Consider the following 22,358-nt stretch of genomic DNA (forward strand, 5'->3'; position numbering starts at 1 on the left):
AAGTTACTGGACTGTTTTGCTGTAGGTTAGAGTCCTGTGGAAGGCTCTGTGTAACCCTGGGGTATGCTGGCATCTCTCATTGTAACCGAGCAGAGTTCTAGCTGCAGAAGGTATCTGGTGAAGGGATGTCAGGGCATTTCTAATCAATTTGTACTAAATGAACCTGTTGGTTTAAATGAATTATGGCACAAATAGTGGTACAAATCTTGCAGGTGGGAAGTCATCTTCTATTTAATTTACAATCCTTAACCATGTTGTGAAGATAGATTTAATTCCAAACCAGAATATCATTGTTCTTAACACCTTTTTAATTGCAATTGTTCCTGTTGGAATAGGAAGTGGTGATTTTAAATATAAAGTGCTCTGCTTATTGCATATGAACACAGCTCCATTTTTAGGAGTATTTGTGGGATGCTTTCTAAAGCACTGTAGGAACATTAATTCATTTCTGGTTATCCAAGTTGTGCTTTTGAATACCATTTCCTTTGTCTGATCAACCTGCAGGTGTACTTGCTTAATTTGTGGGGGAGCGCAAGAGTGAGAGGATGGCACTTACGTTTCTTCAGTGGAATTGCTGATCACCTGCCTTGTTTGTTAGGATTCTGGCCAAGTGAACAATATTGACACTAGGGCTATTAAAGGGCTTTTTCATATTTTTAACTGCTTTAGTAGCTTATTTACACTTAGTTTGCTTGCATGAGAATCTCATGATACTATTCAGACTCCTCAGTCCTAGAAAATACAATATATTGATTTACTGACTGAAATTAGAGACTCAAAAACATGCTTTAATAAGGCCAGTTGTTTTTGCATGTTACCTAAATGACGATAGGCAAAAACAATCTGCAGATATTCACTGTTAATAGCACTGCCATTCATAGAGGTAGCATTAATAGATGTAATTGGAATAGAGCTCATGTTGTCAAGAATTTCATATTCATTTAGGAGTGATTGCAGAATTAAAGCAAAATGCTGCAGAACTACAGAATTTTAGCGTATCTGTGTTCGAGCTACAATAGCATATTTTCATAGAGGAAACATAAGTGACGTGACTGAATTGATCGCTCTTTGGTTTAATTTTTTTGTGTAGAATAACGAGTGGAACAAGAGATGGGTGGTGGGAGTTATATCTGAATAATTGCGTAATTATTGCAATATTGTGGTGTGGGACTGTAAATGAGAGCTAGTCAATGGCTGGACAAAACAACGTCTAATGCTGTCCTGTCCACATACTCCAGAAGGACATGTATTTGCTCCTGTAGCTTTGCCTGCTCCTATGTCACCTTTGCCCTGAGCTGCTCCTATTTTGATATTCCATCTTTTCTTCATCTACAGAGAATCAAATCATACTGTTCTTTAAATCTGTGTCTTCTTGGCAGCTTTAAAATTAATATATCTTTATGATGGATGGGTGAATTTTGTACCTCAGTTGTTTCAGGCTGCTGGCAGACTCAAGTAATAATCAGTTTATATTTTGGCAAGAATATGTGGTTGCTAGATATTCCATGAAACTTATAATAAATCATAGTTTCTGGAGAACAAGCTACCAGCAACTTCAGCCCACTTCAGCTGCTGACCTCTATATCTCTTACTGCTTGGTCTGTTGACTCTTGAACAGCAGAAGAGCCTCGCGGCAGCATCCTTGAGGAAACGTTTGTGTTAAGGTGTGTCTTGTGCATTGCTTCCTGCTCCAGCTCTCAGGAGTTTAGGCTGTTGATTAAATTTTAAACAAATAAATAATTGTCACTTTTATCACACCTGCATTCAGGGATCTTTGAAGAGATGGGTTTGACATTTTTCATGCCCCAAAGTTTTAATTAAAACATATATGAAAACAAATAAAGATTTGGGGATGACATTTTACATGAGGTTTTACCTGAGCTCTGTAATTCCTGATGAGCAGGATTAGAAGGCAGACTTTATGAAGCTGCAGCGTGGGGTGTGGATTAAATGTTATACTATTTTATGGCTCTAAGACACCTGTAAGAATAAGTCATAGCAGAAACTAACAGAATAATTAATATTATCAGCCAGAACTCAGGACAGTACAGTGTAGGTTTAAAAAGTGACAGGTATTGCTAAAATATTTTGAATGGATTTAATTTTCAAAGCTAATGTTACACACCCCAGTGCTCTGTACAATCAATACCATAAATTAATATGCAAAACTGCCAGAAAAATGACAGATTAATCTATGACAGTTGTGAGCTGATGGTGGTGTTGGAGCCTGAAAGAAGTGTGAGCTTTTCTGGCAGTTCTGTGTGGACATCTCTGCTGTATTTTTAGAGTAATTCTACTCCTAGGGTAAGTACTATGTAATTTGTGACATCATGGCTTTCAGTTAAGCTCCATCAACATTAAGGTCGTATTTGATGAAAATGAAGGTTTTTAGTGTTGTCCATAGATGTCATATAAAGCAAATCTACCAAAATGTGATCAGAAGAGAAATCAAGTCTTAAATAATTCTGTGTGGCATCTTCAATTATTTTTAGTAGGGGATTTTTTTCAGGCTAATTAATTTGAAAAATAAGGTGGGCTTGATTTTTAAAATAGTTCAATAGATACAGATTTTCTGTGAAGTTGCAGAGAGATGCAAGAGGAGCACAAACCCTTAGAGCTGCTCATCCCTCAGCATAGGCCAAAGAATGTTTTGCTTATAAGTGCTATAAAATGAGAGGCTGCCATGTGGTGATGGCAGTGTTTTAAAAGTAAGAGTCTAGGTAGAGCACAAATTCTGACACCTCTGAAGCAAGAAAAGGCAGACTTGCTAACAGCGGTTCGTTAAGGTTGGCAGGGTGCCTATAGCATGTTTTCATTTTGGTATGTTCTCCCCTCTTGCCCCAAATGATTAACTGCAAGGCAGACTTGGCTGATGCTAATATGCACTTAATAAAATAAAAGTACTGCAACATTGACATGTACCACAGCCCACATCATGTTCTATGGGTTTCTGATAATAGCCTTTTATACTGATGAAGTCATAAATTATGACGTGAACTAGTGAACTTTTGAGTCTGTATTACACTGCTGAAGCAAACCAGGAGTCTGTTACTGTACCTGAGGATGGATCCCTACCTGATTTTTTACATGGCTGCAGGAATATTGACATTAGTGGAGTCAAATCGAGCAATTCCCATCAATGTCAAGACCAAGTTAAGATGGATAGCTATAAATCTTGATTGTGTTAAGGGGTCAGAAAACTCCCAGCTCTATTTCCATGAAACTGAGGAAGAGATGCTCAACGAATTGCTGAAGTGAAAATCTGGCAAACCAGAAACTTGATCCTAGTTCTTCTTGACAGTTAAAGGGATAAAACTGGACTATTTTTTTCTCCTAAAGGAGAAAATGTTCAATTGCAAAGCAGATTTCCAACAGCTAACTCATGGCCAGGACAAGGCAAGGACTGACACGTTGCTGATACACTTGCACTGACTGTGCCTGGATTCCGCTATGCACATGCCTGAGCTCTGCTTACCACAATAAATATCATTCTCGCAGTCTCACCTTTCTTGCCACCAGATATTTAGAAATGCATTAGATCAGTCCCTGAAGTGAGAGGAAGTAGATTGCAGCAACAAACCTGATGGCAAAGCTAGTAGATCTTGTTTTAGATGGGGGATCCCTCGTGTGGGAATTCTGTCAAATCTAACTCTAATCTTATTTAAAGGCTTCCTCTCATGGAGAATCTGCTGCTACCTCTTCAGCTAGGTGTGCTGATTGCTAATATGTCATCAAATATGCTCAGAAGCTTTCAGCATTTGACCTGCGCATATTAAAATCTATGAAAATGTATTTAAAACAGAAACAGTAAAATGTGCTCTTCAGCTTCAGGAGTTTACATTGTTATAGTCTTGGTGGGTTTTCATGTTACTGTTTTTTGTGGCTGCATCACTTGTAGCTTGAGATGAGTGATAGGTTTCTGATTTAACCCCTCTGCAAAAAATATGACAATTAAAAATGCACTTTTAGTGTTTAATGTCTGTGGACCTTTTAATGGCTGTGCATTTTACTCTGTTCTTTTATGGTAGTGCACATCTTGATACGTATAGTACAGTCAAGCGAGCATGCTGACATAGCCAGGGTAAGGGGAACACATTTACCCTGTACTTTCATAATGTCTGTTGTAATTCAGAAAGCATTATCTTAAAAACCACAGCTGCACATCTGATTTTTTCATATCAGTCTTCCAGGCCTGATTATTCCTCAATTTCTACTAATGTAAATTAACAGTAATATTGTTGGACTCGGTTGAGCTCTGCTGGAATAAAAATGGAGCAGGACAAAAAAACCTGGTGTTTAGAAATAATAGGAAAACTAAAATTCTTATATTGAACAATAAAATTCATAGATATAAAATGCACATTGACTTGAAAAAAAGGTCCTGCAGATTAAATCAATAGATTTTTTTTTCCTCCTTGAATTGCTACTAGTTGTTGCCATGCACAAACCAATATAGAAATGTGTTGGGTTTTTTATTGGTGGCATGTTCCAGTACCACCATTTTTAATAACTTGGGGATTCTTTTTACTAAGGAATGTTTTGTAGTAAGGGGTGCTTCATTTAGGCTGCCTTTCCCTTCCTGTGCTACATGCAGGTGTGGTGTTGTCGATACCTGTTCAGTACAGCACTGGCTGATCCATGCGGTGTAGAGCTCAGCCTGGTGGTTACGGGGTAATCCCAAGGAGCAGTGCCGGCTGTACTTTGGGGTTGAGTGAGGAAAATGTCCTTTTCCTACTACAGAAAGCGCGGCATGCCTAGACTTCATTTCTGCATCTCCTGATGTCTGCCCACCTAATATGCGTGTCTGATCCTGTGTGTCAGGCAAGCACTTTCTCCTTGTCCCTCCTTGTATTTATTTTACTTTCCTTGTGTTTGCCTTCACTTCTAGGATTGCTATATGTGCTTAGAGAAGTGCTCAATTTAATTTAGGCCGCAAAGGCGGGATGGTGCCCAGCCAAACATGTCTTTTTTACCTACTACTCCAGAGGGGTGGGAGGGTCCCTTGCTGTTCTTTTCTTCCTTTGCTCACCAGGACTTTGTGGGCTGAACAAAACAGCTTGGTGCTGGGGAGCAGGTGACCTTGACACCTTGATTGGGTGCATGCAGGTGGATACTTGCATTAATATGGGCCAATATTTCATGCACTCTTGTTGTTAGTAGAAAACAAGGCCATGGTACTAACTGCTAGTACAACCATATACAGGGTGGTTGGATTTGTTTGTGGCTATATGGCGAATACACTCTAGTTTGATCTTCATACAGTTGATATCTCATATAGTGTTTGTACCTAATATGTGGATTTAATATAATGGAATTTAATTCTTGGGGAACTGCTGCTTTTTTAGGTGGCTGCAGAATTACTTCCTAAAAGCTCTTAGAAAAGTTACAGTTAAGCCTATATTTACTGTCTGGGATTTTTCACATTCCAGTGCTGGTTGTGCTGCATAAAAATGTTTTATCTCAGCTTTTTGGAAATCCCTCTTATGCATTTATTGGTTCAAACAATAAATAAAAAAAATACTTTTACAAAATAATATAAAAATTACATGTACATTAAATCACTTCCCTGCTGAAAACTATATTTGAAACCACGTAAGTGGGCTTCTCCAATGCCCTTTTAATCATGAGGGTTAAAAACTTGCAATCCACAATCTCGTTCAAAAGCAATCCAGCTCAGTTGTCATGGAGATGGCCAGGATGTTAGTGATCTGGATTATTATTTAAAAAGCCAAACCACTTCCCTGTATGCTTCCACCTTCCTCTTCCCGGATCCTGAGATCCCATCAGGCTCTGGAAGTGCAACATGCTCTTGAAAGTGAATTGCCTCTTTTAATATTCCTTCCCATTGAAGGAACTTTTATGTCAAGGTGCACATCATCCCTTTGCTCTGAGCCTTACCTGCCCGTGACCTCAGGAGTTCATTCCATAGGATACTGTGGATCTTAATCCACACACACCAAGGTAGCCAAGCGTGCTCAGGGCTTTGGTATTTTAGATTGACTCCTCTTTCCTTTCTACATGATCCTCCCAGATATAAAGAGGCAGGGTTACACGCCTGTAGGCTGTATCAGTGGTACAGTTTGATTTTTGTTTGCACAAACCCCTAACTCTTTTGGGATAACTGGGCTTTATGGAGGAGTGTATTTTTTTCCTCCTGGCTGCCTGTTGCCAGCTGAACTGAAGAATGTGGGATGGGCTTTACTTAATGTGATAAGGTTAAATGTTTAATGACATCTGTAATTAAGTTGCCATTAGCTCTTATTTGGTACCCTTAGGCAAACTTAATTTAAAGCTTGAATTATCTAGACTGCTTATGGTTGACAACAAACTGTAATCCTATATAAAAAAATAAATGACTCATTAGTCTCAAAGTATGACAGATATTTTCCATGCATAATAGGGCAGAGGTGTTGACAAGTTTTTTTTTTTTTAAAAAAAGCTAAAAACTGAGGGTGGGGGCAAAGAGACCAAAACAAACAAGGCCCAAAATTTTATTTGTAGTTCCTGTCCTTGAAATATACAATGTGATCTTTCCTTATTTATTCATTCCACTCCACTTTGCCCTCTCTGCCATTATGCAGGCTCCAACAAAGAAGGTGACCCCCAAATATTCAAAACAAGTCTGGAGTAATATGCTAATAAAAATTCATGTGGTGTTTAAAAAAAAATTAAAAAGGAAAGCTCAAATCTTTGTTCAAGGTCCATTAAAATGTACAGATCATTCTGCAATACTTTCATTAGCAAGCTCCTTGCTCAAAAAAGGCCTGCCTATTGTGTGATGAATCCCCCACAGTATTATTGACTGCCTTGTCCTCTCCAAAGGTAGGAGATAAAAATAAAAAAAAAAATAGTATGGTGGAAGAATGATAGCAGTTAAGTTTCATATGCGGTCTAGCATGTGATAGGCATTAGCTTTCGGCAAACTCTATTTGACCCCATATCACTTGGCCATTCAGTATCATTGAAGGGGTCCATAACTCACACTACAAGTAAATGAAAATGCTAGCAAAAGTGTACCTTAGTTTACAATATAATATTGGAGCCCTAAAGAGGTCTCTTTTAAGGCTACCGTGAAGAAGTAAAGGGCAACAAAAAATAGCAGTAAATGTGAACTTAACAACTGGAATAATTTATTAGGCCAGAAAACCCTTGTGCAAGAAATGATCATTTCAAAGGGGACGCTTACATTCTAGCAGATCTTTTCTCAGCTTTAGGGACTAAGGGACTAATGTTGCTTAGGAACAACCTGCATATTTAAACACTGTTTTAAACTAAAATACCACAATTCAGTTAATGAATGCCAAGCTCTGAAACTCTAATTTCTAGACTACTACATTGTCTAAAGGCTGTCTTGTCTTGCAAGCGTATGAAAACACACAAGAGCAAGTTCTCAACTGTTCAGGCAATCTGTAAGTTTATCCTGTTTTATTGTCTTCCAGTGAAAACTTTGACTGGTGTCATACCCTGTGTATTTTAAGTACCATGCATTCTTTCAAGGCTACAAAAGTAATTGGGTAAACTGAACTGTCACAATTTGGTTCTGTGTCTCAACAACTTGAGAGTCTCTTGAGCTGTAGATAGTAAACATTCCTGCCTTTGAATCCAGTGATCCTGGGTTTTATTCTTCATACTGTTCAAAGTCAATGATGAACTGCACTGTGCTTCAGTGAACTGCTGTGACTTCTGCTGGAGCATTGGAAGGCTGAGAAATTGCTGCTTGGTCTGGATGGACGATAGACTGAGGATGCATATAACCATGGCCTTTGGTGTAGCACCTTGAGACTGTTGGGCTGAGATCTTCAGAGTCACATCAAACCTGTTCAGCAGCTAAATTGCAAGTATTTTAATGAGGTTTGTGATCATTTTCCCAGTGAAGTCTGTAGGGGTCTGCTCCTACCTCACAGTAATGTGGATCTCTGTGGGTGCTGCTGCTCAAAAGACAGCAAGATGGATGCTACTATGATGTGACTACTTGGCCCGTAATATCATCCTCCTCAAACAGTCTGTGCCTGATGTATTATAGCTCTCACTGAATAAAGTGTCATCTCAGGGCTAGTTAGGTCTGTGGCAGGCCCTTCCTATACGTTCAATTCTGTTCTGTGTCAGAACTGAAAAGGATTGTTGCATCTGTGAGGAGGGATTTCAGTTTTCAGTTGGGTTTGCTTGGATGCAGAAATACTTTACCAGCTCATTTCTTTTCTGTGTTCTATTGAAGGTTTGCTAATTATTCAATAAACATACTAAGAAAGGAAGAAGGGAAATCTAGATGATAAACGGCCTAGAAACAGCTCAAAGGAAAACAGTCGCTGTGGTATACGTAAGGTATCTGTGATTGATCACAGTATTGAAGAACTTTACCTCCATTAGCTTTATGGTCTCTTAACACATGCTTTCCAATCTTGGGTAAAACTAGATCCATGTGACCCTCTTGTAAATAAGATCAATCAGAGCTCCTTTAAAGATTATCAGGATGATGAAGACATTTCTCTGCAGCCCTAACTTCTTAACTTCTGCTGGGAAGTTAAGTCCCTGCTTTTTTGCAATGACACTGTGGGGAAGAACAGACTCCTTGGCTTTACCTTATGTGAAGGAAGTGCACAGCAGAATTTGATTAGCTCTGTGTCTTAAGGTGAACACGAGAAAAATTTGTAGGAGATTAATTTCTGGCCAGGTGTCGGTAAGTCCATGAATATGAGATCAGTATCAAAGGACATGATTCCCCTAAAATGTGGACAGAAGTTTACTTTTTTGATTACAGTTTTTTTGCCTGTAGCTTTCTGCTTTCATCTATGACAGGGATGACTCTTCCTTTTTCTATTCCTGCCTTTGTGGCTGTGTTTATGCTTCCTGCTTACAGTGAGTACAGGTTTCAGACATCATACTTAGTGCTTATTGCTATTATCTATCAATACAGTGGCACACAATTCCACTGATTTTAATATAATTGAAGCAAATTAATTTTAATAACTAAAATCGGAACATTAGCATTAGTTGAAATGGGAATAAAATTGCTCCCATCTCACGTTTAAATTACTGCTTCTTTTCATAAACTTTAAAACAGCTGACTCTGAATTCCTACCTGCATTTTTGGGGGAAAAATTTATTGCCACTATTTTTTAACAGGGACTCATAGAGAATTCTATCAGGGGCTGTGGTTATGCTAAAGATTAAGTGCAACAAAAAGGCTGACTGCACCAGAAGCATACAGTACAGAACATTACAGCATAATTCCCTAATACATAACTGTGCCTCCCCAAAGGGTGCAACGCAGATTTATATTTTCAAATGGTGTGAATGGATTGAACTGGAAAGGAAAACCAAAGCTTTGACTCATTGAAATAAGTAAATTTAATGTCAGGTTTTGTGGAATTACGTGTTTTCTTGTTCTTGCATAAAATCCTCAAACTGTTTGATTCTGGAAGTATTTTGACCTCTGTCCCAACTCTTCCTAGTAGACTTGTTCTGCTGGTTTGGCTTGAAATTATTTTTTTCTTTAGTAGAGGGGGGCCATTTTCCTAATCTTTTATAAAGAAAAATAACAACCAAAACACTGGAAATGCTCTCATTTTGGTCTGGACCTTGCTGAGACTCACAGCAGCCTGTTCATGTAGTTGCAGTGATTCACAATTCTGAGGCTTCTGTCATATACAAAAATAAGTTAGTTCTTAGTTTGTCTCCTAATTCCATTCAATAGAAACTGCTGAAACTTTTAAACTGTCTTTAGATTTCATTGCCCCCATTCTCTATAAATATAGGAATCCCCTGAGAACCTCAGAGCTTTGGGGAGCCCGCGTTGCACTGCTGATCTGTGAAGGGGTTAGGGTTGCTCTCGGTCTGTCTCTACAGATTTGGAAACCAAAGGCAAGAAAAGCTGTGGCTTAATTGAATCCAGTTTTTCTTACTCAGGCAAATTGGCTTGTCTGTCCGTGTTGAAGTGTATAGAACTTATTCATACTCAACAAGAAACATTTTTCTGTGCAGCTCTACTTCTCCTCTGCTGTTTGGTATTTCGCTTCTGTGCCACGTTTGTGGCTCTGACCTGGAAGGCAAGTCTCTATCTGCAACAAAAAGCTTTATGTCTGGCTGCTTATATTGATTTGGAAAGTTACAGTGGTTGAGCATATTAGTGGAACTGCTCTTCTAGAAAAATGCATTTGGTGGATTTACTCTGTTTTCATCCAATCATGACCTGGTTGATTAAGCAGGTGATACTCCAGACTCCTACCTGCAGTAAGGGGTTGTGCAGTCCTTTGAGGGTTGTGTTTTGACTGCAAGAATATCCCGCTCTGGTAGCGCACGTTTACACAGTCGGTACTTGTAGCCCAAGTCCGGGGGACCCTGCTGAATTTTCCTTTGTGGTTTGGAGAGGTGTTTTCCTGTTTCAGCCATTCACTAACTATTCTATAAGTGACTTAATCTCTCTACTTCCAAAACTGTTTGCAGAAAGCAAGAAATGCAAATCAGTGATGTTGATGCAGACTGGCTCTTAATTTGAATTAATGCTTGAAAATAATGGTGTTTTATCTCTGCTCAACTTAACTGAACTATGTTACATTTTTTTTCACTTCCCTGCTTTCCTCAAGGGTACACAGACTTTACGGAATGGTGGTAGAGGGGATCGTGTTGGAGCAGATTGATTCTTGGAGCGAGGATCAGAGTCCTTGCATATGAGAACTGCTAGCGCTGCATTAACATTAACATTTAATGGTCGATGTGCATATGGGCTCAAAGGGAATAGGCTGACTTCTTAATTTGGGATAGTGAATGCTGTTAACTTTCTTCATGTTTATGAAAATTAAACTTTAATTATGAGGCATTTGTTTTGAAGTTAATTTCTTTCTCTTTGCTCTGCCTTTGTGCTCAGGTTGAGAACTGGAAAGTGAGATTACATAAATTGTTTAATTTAATTAGTAGTCTCACGATAAATGTTCGGCAGAGCACTAGTGACTGACCTGTGCCCTGACATTATTGAACTGTAAAGCAAATACCCCTGAGAAGAAAGTATGGTGAATTAGCAAATTTTCTAGTAAAAGCTGAAAATGAAACTCTCCTCTCATATAATTGTGTCTATGCAAATCCTTGTACTTAATATAACTCTGAAAATCTGTTACTTGAGGAGGAGAAAAGCAGTTTATTTCAAACTCCTTGTTGAACTGGCAGGATGCTAGTTAACCCTCTCTTTTCCCCTCTCCCCCTAATCCTTTCCATCTTAATCCTTTGTATGGCAGAGCTGTACCTCTGAACGCCTGAGATGGGTAGAGGGTGTTTTGCACTATGTATTACTGCAACAGCGGGTAAGTGAAAAAGAGAGGCGGCCGCAGCCATTGCCCTCGGTGGTAGTAGCAGTTGACTTAAAGGAGCGTTTTTGTGAATGGGGACTCGCCGCTCTGAGCAGATTGCTGGGTCTGTATCCTCTTCTGGTGCTAGGAATGAGATTTTTAAAACTGCAGCTGAAAACTGCATCAGCTTTATACGCTGCGTATCTTGGGGATAGTCTTGAGGAACAGCGTTTCAGAGTTTAATTGTTTGTATTTGCTTGAACAGGCTGGGGAGTGGGCTGTAGAGCTGGACTCAGACCTACTACTAAGGTTTAACTTGATTTCAAACTTGTTTATTCCAAAGGGTGGGTAGGAAAACACCTCTTATGGGTCTCTTGGAATAATTATAACTATTTAAGATATAGGCAAAATTTTGTGGGTGGTGATAAGAATTTCAGCCACTTTAATGTAGTGTCAGTTCATTACCAATCATTTATTTCTTGTTTTTTTAAACATAAACTCTGTATGTGGAGTCTAAGAGAAATCAATACCAACATGGAAGTTTTAATGTGGATCAAAGTGGAATTACAATAACCTTAAGCAATTTACCTTTAGAGATCAGTTGACAATAATTTATTTCTTAAATTTTATGAGACGTTATTAGCAGCATGTAAAGGGAATGTAAACTTTTTCAGATAAAGAATGCTAGAGCTTTATGTGTGAATATATGACTCCCTCAAAACGTTTCTAATACTGTCATCTATCTAGGAAAACCAAGCCATCTGCCACATTGATTATGACAGAAACTGGTGATAATTCAGTTTTCTAAAAAGATTAGTGTGTAGTGAATTTTCATCCATATTGAAAGCTAAATGTTAAAGAGCAGGAAGCGTGTCCCTGCTTACCAGCATTTCATGAGCTGGATTTCTTAAACCCAGGCTTGTTTTACTTCATTGATGGTAGCTGTTTGGCATTTGGTTTTGGTGGGGATTTTTGTTTGTTCATGTGTGTCTGAGCATGTCCAGTACCTCAGAGCTATCTTGCTCTCTCGTTCAAGGCTCCTGCCATGCTGGAGATAACAGTGCTGATGGATAGACTAAGGAAGAATTTTGTATGTCTTAATGACACATTAAATGAGAGTAAAAAACATAGTGACATTGCTGCATAATCTCTCACAAACATTTTTACACATCTAATTGCATTTTTGTTAAACTTTTAAACCTTAATCTCTGATATTTCATACAACTTAGATTCCATTATGAAAGTGTGCCATGATACAGTTTAAAGAGTTTCCAGCTTTCTACAAAGTAATCTTAGAGTTCCCCCTTCTCTAAAAGTATGCTTTCCAAAGACATCACCTTTTACTTATTTACATCAACTTCTTCATTGCATCATCAAAAAGCAAAATGTGTATTATAGCTTGAAAGCAGCGTACAATCCACTGATCAGAGAAGGGAATGAAACAGGGCTTTTGAACAGCTTTGCTGAGAAGGTGCAATGAGGCTTCTTAGAATTATCATTAGGTGCCAGCTTCATCTTGCTCTGAATTCTTCAAAGCAGCAGGACTGTTGTTTCATTAAACGAATATATCTGCTTTTAAAGTAAGAGATTGTTAATTAAATGAAGTTTGCTGCCAAATATTGATAATATTTGAAGCACAGAGTCAGGACTTGTCAAACAGCCTAGTGTGCTATTTCTGGATCCTGAAGGCCTCCTCCCAAGCTGGGCAGACTGCGGCAGTGCCTGCTTCCTGCAGGCTCTTGGGCTGGGAGCTGTGCTCTGGCTGGGAGGTTAAAGGTAAATTGTTAAACCCATTGAGTCCAATGTCCATCTGCTGAGACCGCTGATGCCAGAGCAAGGGAAACCAGCTGGCTCCATGACCAGAAGTCAGCTAATTTCACATCAGTGCTTCTCTGGGTGGTTAATGGAAATGCTGACGTTTACCTACAGGAGCTCTTGTGCCATTATAACACAGTTGTCAAAAAATGGTAGGTTGTTTTATGTTGGTTTGGTTTTTTTAATGGCAAACACTTAGGTCGGCAGGTGGGCAGACGTGGTACAACGTGGGTTTGTTTCTTTTATTTTCCCTGAAGCTGACAGTACATATTTAGCCTAAAAGTTGAACTCAAAAGAAAATGCTCTCCAATCTCCAGTACTGGAAGCTCTAAAAATTGAATAATCCTGTCTGTGTGGGGGAATCGCCCTGCACCAGACTGGGAGATTAGCTTGGCTCTTTCAGCTAGATTAGAAAGCCAGAATTAACAAACCTCCCTGGAAGCAAACAGCTGAGGTAATGATCACAATTTACAATCGGGATTCTTAGGACTTCAGGGTAAAACAGGACAGGAGGGGGGAAATATGTCTGAGGGCAGGAGCTGGCAGTTGTCTAGGCAAGCTTTAACTTCATATGGTTTATCCAATTAATCCCTGTGACTCGTTGGCTCTTCTGCAATACCTAGCAGGTGGGCTTATGTACTAAACAGCCCATGAGCAAAGCAGAGCTTGTGGTACTAACAGTGTAAAACAGCTCCCAGCAGAGTGGGGAACTGGAGACAATATCATCTCCTCAATATGATGCAGTTGTATAGCCTCAAACAGTACACTTCTGGAGCGCGCTGCACAGTCACTGAATTAAGGCCCTTAAGCAAACTAGGCAGAAAATATAAATTAGGTGAGAAGGCACGTATATCTGAAAAATCAATTTAAATCCTGCAAGGCCTTTGCCAGCAGGACCACGCTCTCAGACTTTCCAGATCCAACATAAATGTTCAACATGAATGTATTTTTAAGTACTAGCATTAAATAACAGGCCTCTGAACCAGTGATCTGGAGTCTGCTAAATTATCTTCTATCTCAATAACGCACAATTGAAATGTTCATAACTGGGCAGTGTAAATGGATGCGAGTTGATTACCATCTCAGCCGCTCTGGAAATCAAGTTCTGCAAGTCTTCACATAGTATGGCAAGATAAAATTATGTCTTTGGTAATGTTTTGCGTTAGCTGCTATCTGCACCGTTGCTGAAAGCATTTGTGCCTTTTGAGTAGGGTATAATTCAAGGCATAAGGGAGAGGGATGCTGGCAGTTACAAGGCATCACTTTCCTTATGTGCGGTGCTGTGAGGAGTGTTTGCTCCCTTGTCTCTTGGCAAATGCTGAGCTATAGAAATCATTGCAATAGTTATTAATCATTGAAAATCAGACATGCCCCAAGCAAGAGTTTAACTGAATGCAGAGCTCACTTTATCAGCTTTAAACCCTGATGTCTGTGTTTTCAAAGTTCCAGTAAATTGCTCTTTAAATTGGTATTTGTACACAGGCATAGCATGAGCTAATAACTGGAGGGGGATGGGTTGGGAGGAAGGGATTTCCAGGGACAGCACAGGGGAAGGTATCCATACCCCTGAGGCTTGCGCACTGTGTACACTCAGCTCCTGTCAGCCTCTGGAAGGGTACATGTACTGCATGTTGTGTCCTTATGCAAACACGTGCCCAGTTAGGACCTGACCTTTCTTGTTACTTTCGCATGTTTCTGGGTGAGTTCAGTTATTAGACTTAGCTTACCAAGTTTATTAGAATGCAGGGAGAAAAATTGACACCCTAGAGAAGAGGTATCTGAAGTTGATATTGCAAAAAGTCTTCCTTTATGAAAGCAAACGGAGTACTCGAAGATAATATACTGAGGTGACAAGTTTCCATTACTACATATTATGTGGACTAACTTCCAGCTGTAAAATTAAGGGTTTCCTTTACAAGCACTTCCGCACAAGTACCATTTTTGCTCAATTTTCTTACTCCTTGCAAAGAAGCCTAATCTTTCTATATGTGGCATCTTCTTTTACATGATAGCCTTGTGAAAGATTGCTAGGTGGCACTGTAATGGTGAGCAATCCGCCGAGGATGACACCTTCTGATTCTGTGGACGGAAAGTCCTCACCCATACTAATGACAAAAAGAAAAAAGTTTCACAACTTTCTAACTGTAAGACTTTGGGATTCTAGGAATTAAAAAAAAAATTAGAACTGACTTAATATTGAGCTTTTCATTGGGTAAAGTTGGAAAGTGAAAATACAAAGAACTTCAGCAATCTACCAGGGATACTATGAAATAAAACAAGTACCAACCTGCACTTTCCTGATTTGAATAATATTTTGATTTCCCACTTGAATTTCACACCCACATCCATATTAATTGCTAATTTTAAACTGGACTTGAAGTGGGAGGGGGTTAATATCAGGCTTGCCCGAGAAGCTGAGGGACAGCACACCAAGGTTAGAAGGAAGGGGTGCTAGCGAGGGCACTCAGCCTGCGTCTGCAATGCGCTGGGTTCACCGGAGCCTGGCTGAAGTTCTATGGGGATGAGCCAGGGGCTATCGAGGTAACAGGAGCCAAGAGGGGAACACAAGTGAAACACCTCAAAGGAGTTAGGGGGTGTTCCTCTAAGAAGGTGATAGAGGCGACAGCCCAGCTGACATGCCTCTACACAAATGCATGCAGCACAGGTGTGTTCCCCAGGGCTCAGGGTTGGGGCTGGTTCTGTTTAGTATCTTTATCAATGGTCTGGATGAGGGGGATTGAGTGCATCCTCAGAAAGCTTGCAGATGACACCAAGTTGTGCAGGGTCTTGATCTGCTTGAGGGCAGGAAGGCTCTGCAGAGGGACCTGGACAGGCTGGATCAATGGGCCGAGGCCAACTGTGTGAGGTCAGGTCCTGCCCTTGGGTCATGCCAACCCCAGGCAACGCTCCAGGCCTGGGGCAGAGGGGCTGGAAAGCGCCCGGCGGAGAAGGCCCTGGGGGTGCTGGCTGACAGCCGGCTGGGCATGAGCCAGCAGTGCCCGGGTGGCCAAGGAGGCCACCAGCCCCCAGGCTTGTGTCAGCACTGGGGTGGCCAGCAGGAGCCAGGCAGGGATGGGGCCCCTGTGCTCGGCCCTGGGGAGGCCCCACCTCGAATGCTGGGCTCAGGTTTGGGCCCCTCGGGACAAGAAGGGCCTTGAGGGGCTGGAGCGTGTCCAGAGAAGGGCAGCGGGGCTGGGGCAGGGTCTGGAGCACAAGTGTGCTGGGGGGCGGCTGGGGGAGCTGGGGGGGTTTAGCCTGGAGAAGAGGGGGCTGAGGGGAGCCCTTCTCGCTCTCTGCAGCTGCCTGAGAGGGGCTGGAGTGAGGGGGGGCTGGTCTCTGCTCCCAAGTCACCCGTGACAGGATGAGAGGGAACGGCCTCAGGCTGCGTCAGGGCAGGTTTAGGTTGGGTGTGAGGGAAAGTGTCTTCCCTGCAAGAGTGGTCAGGCCCTGGCACAGGCTGCCCAGAGAGGTGGGGGAGTCACCGTCCCTGCTGGTATTTATAAGACGTTTGGATGTGGTGCTAAGGGACGTGGTTTAGCGGTGAACTGGCAGGGTTAAGTTTATGGTTAGACTCAGTGATTTTAAAGGTCTGTTTCAACCTACATGATTCTCTGTGTTTGTGTGTATTTACTGACCCGGATCTTTAAGAAAACATCTAACAAACATGTTATAAACCTCCTACAGTTTCTGCTTGTAGCGATTTGTTGGGCTTGATGGTTGTTCTCTGTGAATTAGAGTGAATAGCTTGTTAGGTGAATTCTCAGTCCAAATATAGGTGATGAGAAATTTCCGTGCCTAGGTTTAGGCACTCCAGTGTCTATCCAAAGTGAGAATGCAGTGAGCCTGTTTGCAATAGGAAGTTTTGGGTGTCTGCAAGTATCAAACCATATAATCTTTGCAAAAGCTATTGAAAATTAAACAATTGTTGAAATATAACATCGGCTGGAATAAAACATCTGGGCTCTTGTTTCTGAACAAAATGGCTTTGAGAACATTAGAACGCTTTGGAGATGATTTGTCAGTTAATGGCAATGGTGAACAGACGTGATGATGTTGTAGCGTTCACACTGCAAGAAAGGCACCTATTTCTGGAATGTTTTCACTGCAACTTAGTAAACACTTCTAAAAGACAAACTATTGCAATGTGATGATCCCACATATAAGAAAGTCTTGTCTGTCTTTATGTCTATCATGTCTGTCTCTGAACTGCTTTGGTGAGGGATGATGGACAGATAGATCGTGATGAGGGGGAGACAGCCTTTCTGTAGACTTTGATGGTAATTTAACAAGGGTCTTAAAATGCAGACTCGAAGCTGTGAGAGGGCAACAACACCATTCTCCAGGCACCCTTCACCAGTCAAGAGTTTGCAACAGAGCGCTACCTGCAGTCTTTATACTTGGTGTTCTCAACACATTTATTTTTAGCTTTATATTCATCGTTTTATGCCAATTGAACAAATAAACAAATCTAAAAAGACTTCATTGTTCCCTGCTGCCAACCTGGAATGATGCCAGAATTGATCTGAAGAATTGCCTCAACATCCTGCTGTGCATTAAATTGAGGGTAAAGTGCGCACTCCTCTGAGGTGGCAAGTGAGAGAGGTGGGCAAGGAAAGGAAAGGCAGGTGGAGAATCCCTCTTGCTCCTCTGAGCAGCCCAGTCTCTCCCCTTATATCTTGCTCAGTTCATGATGCCCCTCTCCTGTCCCACCTTGAACAGCCCTGTTCAAGGGGGTGCTCGTGTTTCCTCTGCCCCCAGTTGTTCATATTATATTCCTCTAGAAAAACAAGGCATGTGTTCTTCAGACTCACAAGTAGCTGAACATGCATACAAATCATGTTTACCAATTCATCTTAAATCATAAAATATTCCAGGTGACTTTTTATTTTTTTTTAGTGGCCGGATAAATACTTTTATCACGTTGGGTGAATTTTCAAGAAATAGTCACTGATCCAATTCAATATTGTCTGGTTTTAGTGATTCTGTCTGGCTACTTGTTATCGAAAATCCAAATCTTCTGCTTTATTCAGCCTCGCAGGAACATGTGTTACTTACTGAAGATTAATAAGCATAAAAATGTAGTGCTCTCACCTTATTTCTCCTCTTCCAATTAATGTGACACACCTGGAGTTACTAATGTCATCACTGAAATGGTACCTGATGCTGCAAGGACGCTTGAAAAAAACCTGTGCCCTGGTTAGACTCTGCTTCTGGGTATACGTGCGTCATGGGAAAAAGCATCCCAGCTTTAATAATACTTAAAAAACGGAGGTAACTACAGTAATTGAACTGATGCTTTGCTGTCTGACTGGTAAAATAGTGAAGAGTATGTATCTCCATCCGTGCTTTGACAGGAAAGATGAGAGTTGCAGGTGCTTGTTGCAAAGGCTGGCACTTGAGCTGGGGCTGTGGTGTGCGGATCTGAACAACCCCATCCCAAGTAGGGACTGAGGTGTGAGCTCTAACCAGTGCTTTCTCTGAGCCTTACAGAGCAACGATTATTAATTAGCAAGTGTTAAGGGTAGAGGCTTAATGTGGGAAGAGAGTATCTGAAGAGTGTTATGACTTCCTGGTTTTGACTGAATAGTTAGAGTGAAGGTGAGGTTTTTTGGGGAGTTTGGTGGGTTTTTTTGGTTTGGTTTTTTTCCTTAAGGTAACTGTACTTGGGGGAATTTTAACTTTTCTTTGGAATTTGGCAGTGTGTCTATTCTTCCCATATAATAATTTAAAAGCTGAACACTAATATTAAAAAGAAAACTAACCCATCCTATGGGAATGGCCCCTTTTTGTTTATGCATAAATAGGCGAACACTATGAACAATGGCTGAGCATGATATATTTTGTTTCAAGAGATCTGGAGTGCCCACAGCTATACTTGACTTCAGCAGAAATTCTTTGTGTTCACTTCTTATGAAAATTAGACCCTTTGTTCTTTTCCTAGAGCAATGACAATCTTTGTCTCAAAGGTAAAAATCACACTGTACCATAAGCTGCGACTGTAACAATATGCTTGTGTTTTTGCAAAGAAGTTTGGAAGTAAAAAAAAAAATTAAAAATTACATTTTAAAGAACTGGTTTCAATTTAACATCTCCTTCAAGATTTTAAAATCTTCAGCTTTTTTTTTTTGTTGTTTTCAGTCGGTATTCCTAAGGGGACTTTCTCGTCCCCTTCTGTCCTAACAGAGCTGGAGTAAAAAAATGCATTGCTATTGTGTTTTAATTGCAGTCAAAAAGCATGCAAGCTGCTGCATGGAGCAGAGCTGCAGGAAATGGGAAGTTCTTTTTCAGGTCCTTTGCCTTGTTCTTACTTGTTTAAGCATTTAAGAATGGGGGGGAAGGGAGGGGGAAACAACCAAGCCTGATGCCAGATCTCACAAACATAAATTTAGGCACCTAAATAAATGTTTTGCTGTTAAGATGTTCCACATTTTTTTCAGAAGGTTCTCAACTTCTCTAAAATCAAGTTGCATTTATTTAAGTGTCTAATGTTTGGAGGGGAAGAAGATCTTTTCCTCAGAAACGTTATGTGGTGTATTCACAATTACCTGTTCACAGTGACCAGTCTGTCCTCTGTGCATACCTATGGGAAACATATCTGTGCACAGGGATTTAGTTCTTGGAAAGCAACATGGATCCTCTGAGTCTTGCTTACCTCTCAAACTCCCTCTAGGTATCCTCTTCTGGAAGCTGTTAGAGGCAAAAGTGCCTCTCTTACGCTATCATTTTGTGGTAAAGAAGGTTGTGTTTGTGTCACGTTTTAAATAGGTAAGGGTGAGAGGACCAAATCAATGTGTGTTTCAGACTATCTCTTGGCTTATCTATAAGGCTGATGCATATATTTCAGCTTATCATCTTCTCTGAGAATTTCTGTCTTCAGTATTGACTGGGTTTTCCTGATCTGTGTGTGCCTAAAGTAAAGTTAATTAACCAATAATTACATACTTAGGTAACTTGTATTTGTTGTCAAACTAAGGAGATCGTGTAGGAGATTCTTTGGTGTTTCTTTTATTCATTCAAGTCTTATAAACTGACAATTTCAAGGTCGGAAGCAGAGCACAGACTGAAACCCATGCTAAGGACAGAACGCAGGGTCAGGGAAGAACTAGATGTTGGCAAGATTTATTGGACTGGAGAGGTCACCGAAACAGGTAGTTCTGTCGTGCCCAAATATGATACTGGACCCACTGGGGTGTGTGCTGTCTTGATGGATGTGTTGCAATTACTCGTAAAACAGTAGAATCCAATAATTTTATTAAATCCTTCACGTCGGTTACAAATAGTAATTACTGTTGCTAAAATAGAGTAATTGGGGGCATTTAGTTGAACTTTAATGGTATTCTCGATATAAGACTTGGTCTCTACTAGTCTTTTCTATGGCAAATTTAATGGCTTTTTAATGGTAATCTGTAAAGTAAATGAATTGAACATTTTAGTGGCGGTCTGGTAGAATGAATGAAAATCTCAGAATAATCCGAGTGGTATGTTAATTGCTTGATAGTTACATTAAACTGAATGGCAAAGTGGATGGTATTCAAAAGAATGAGCCGAAAATATTCTTCTGACTCCAAGATGGCATGTCAATTTAAGTGTTAAAGGCTTTTGAATTCAAATAATTATCTGTGTTAGATTTTACTGTCTGTCATCTTATAAAATCCAAGTAATGAACTTAATAGCAGAGAACATATTTGAAAACATCTTTGTTGGAGCTGGCTGAAAATTTTAACTACTGTTTTTGATCACAAAGAGTAATTCCATCAAATAAGGAATTGTTTTCAGAAAGCGTGTTGATTTTCCAGCAGAATAGAGTCAAAATAATACCTTTAGAATTTCTTGCTTTCATTTTATGCTTTGTGAGATTAACCAAGAAGTTGTTTGGATGATTTCTTAATTCCAGTTCAGGTTTTTCATACTGACTTGATACTTGGAAATGACTGGATTGCCTGTGGAATACAAATTTTATTTTATGACTAAGTCTAATCTTGTCAATCAAAGCAGTTCAATATTTTATTTTGCTCTTTGGTGAAATGACCAGTCGATTTGAATAAAATTGAAGAGTTTTGATGTTTGAGTATTTTGTTTGAAAAACAAGCAAACTTCATTGCATGTTCAGGGCTATGGCTTAGTAGTGTGTTCTGATTTTTTTTTTTCAATATGAGATTACATTTCATTAAATTTATTTGAAGACAGAAAAGCATCTTGTTTTTTCATACCTGTTACAACAAATTGGTTTATTAGCAAAATATACAAAGAAGCAAGGAACTTAAAGCAAATGTTTTCCATTTTCTGGGGAGAAAAATGTTAATCGTGAAAGTAAAATTATTCACCCCGGAAACCTGACTGAAGTGTTATATTTATGCAGTCATGATAGAGGCCATAATTGTGATTGTGCACTGCATCACAGGGGATAAATAAAAGCACCGTAGGCTTTGTTGAATTGTATAAAATATTACAAAAGGAGAAATCATTAAGAACTAAAGTGAGATGAAGCTGTTCTCGCAGCCAAAGCAGAAGCAGCTTTCATTGTTCTTTGAGAATGACTTGCATAGAGATGACTTTACAAGTCGATCCAGGCTGCTCTATAGTGCTTCACTGATACAATTGATAAGCAGTAAATTTAAGTAATTAGAGTTCTCAAGATCTGCAGGAGTTGCTGTCTTGCAGATAAGAGATACAACCGTTGCATAAGGTTATTTCATTATTGCAGAACAGCCCAGAAGTATTATCATGCCTGGCCATGTAGCTCCCGCCCTTTGTAGTTTAGGTACTCGGTATGTTATTTATATCAGAGCTGCCCATTAAATTTTGTCTCTAAGCTCTGTTATTTCTTCTGTTTGCAAGATTAATGGGTTTCCCCTTTGTTTTTGTCTGTGCTGCTACTGATCAGGTTTCTGAGGAGTCCATTTTCCCTAGACATACAAACGTCAATCTTGTCTTTCACAAGTGATCATAACATCCTAGAACAATTATAAAGTACCTTACCTTGCATTTTGCTTCTGTACCGCTGGTTACAACAGTTTTTAAATGCTGCAGACAGTTGGTTGGGGTTTTTATTACTTTTTGAAGGGTACATACTGGATAATGCACTCAACCCTACAGAATCACTAATATTGTGAATAACATGGCAGTGTCTTCACTTATTCACTAGTATAAACGAAGTGCTTTGTCAGCCCAGCAGTGTGGCTGCACAATTCCCTTTAACGTCCAATCAGACCCAAATCCCAGATGAAAGAGCAGTGTCTTTCCTTTTCTAAATCCTTTTGTACA

At 40.0% G+C, this 22,358-nt stretch overlaps 1 long non-coding RNA gene across 2 annotated transcripts in view; it reads left to right on the forward strand.

Annotated features, from left to right (window-relative positions):
* Positions 1-13,068: 13,068 nt before the first annotated feature.
* LOC135315953 (uncharacterized) overlaps positions 13,069-22,358 on the forward strand; it is a 51,048-nt gene continuing 41,758 nt past the window's right edge. For both annotated transcript variants that reach the window (XR_010375444.1, XR_010375445.1), the window contains exon 1: positions 13,069-13,246. This is a non-coding gene — a long non-coding RNA (uncharacterized LOC135315953). The remainder of the gene's footprint in view (positions 13,247-22,358) is intronic.

The sequence above is a fragment of the Phalacrocorax carbo genome, chromosome 16 (genome assembly GCF_963921805.1).
Source record: "Phalacrocorax carbo chromosome 16, bPhaCar2.1, whole genome shotgun sequence".
Taxonomy (NCBI): Eukaryota; Metazoa; Chordata; class Aves; order Suliformes; family Phalacrocoracidae; genus Phalacrocorax; species Phalacrocorax carbo.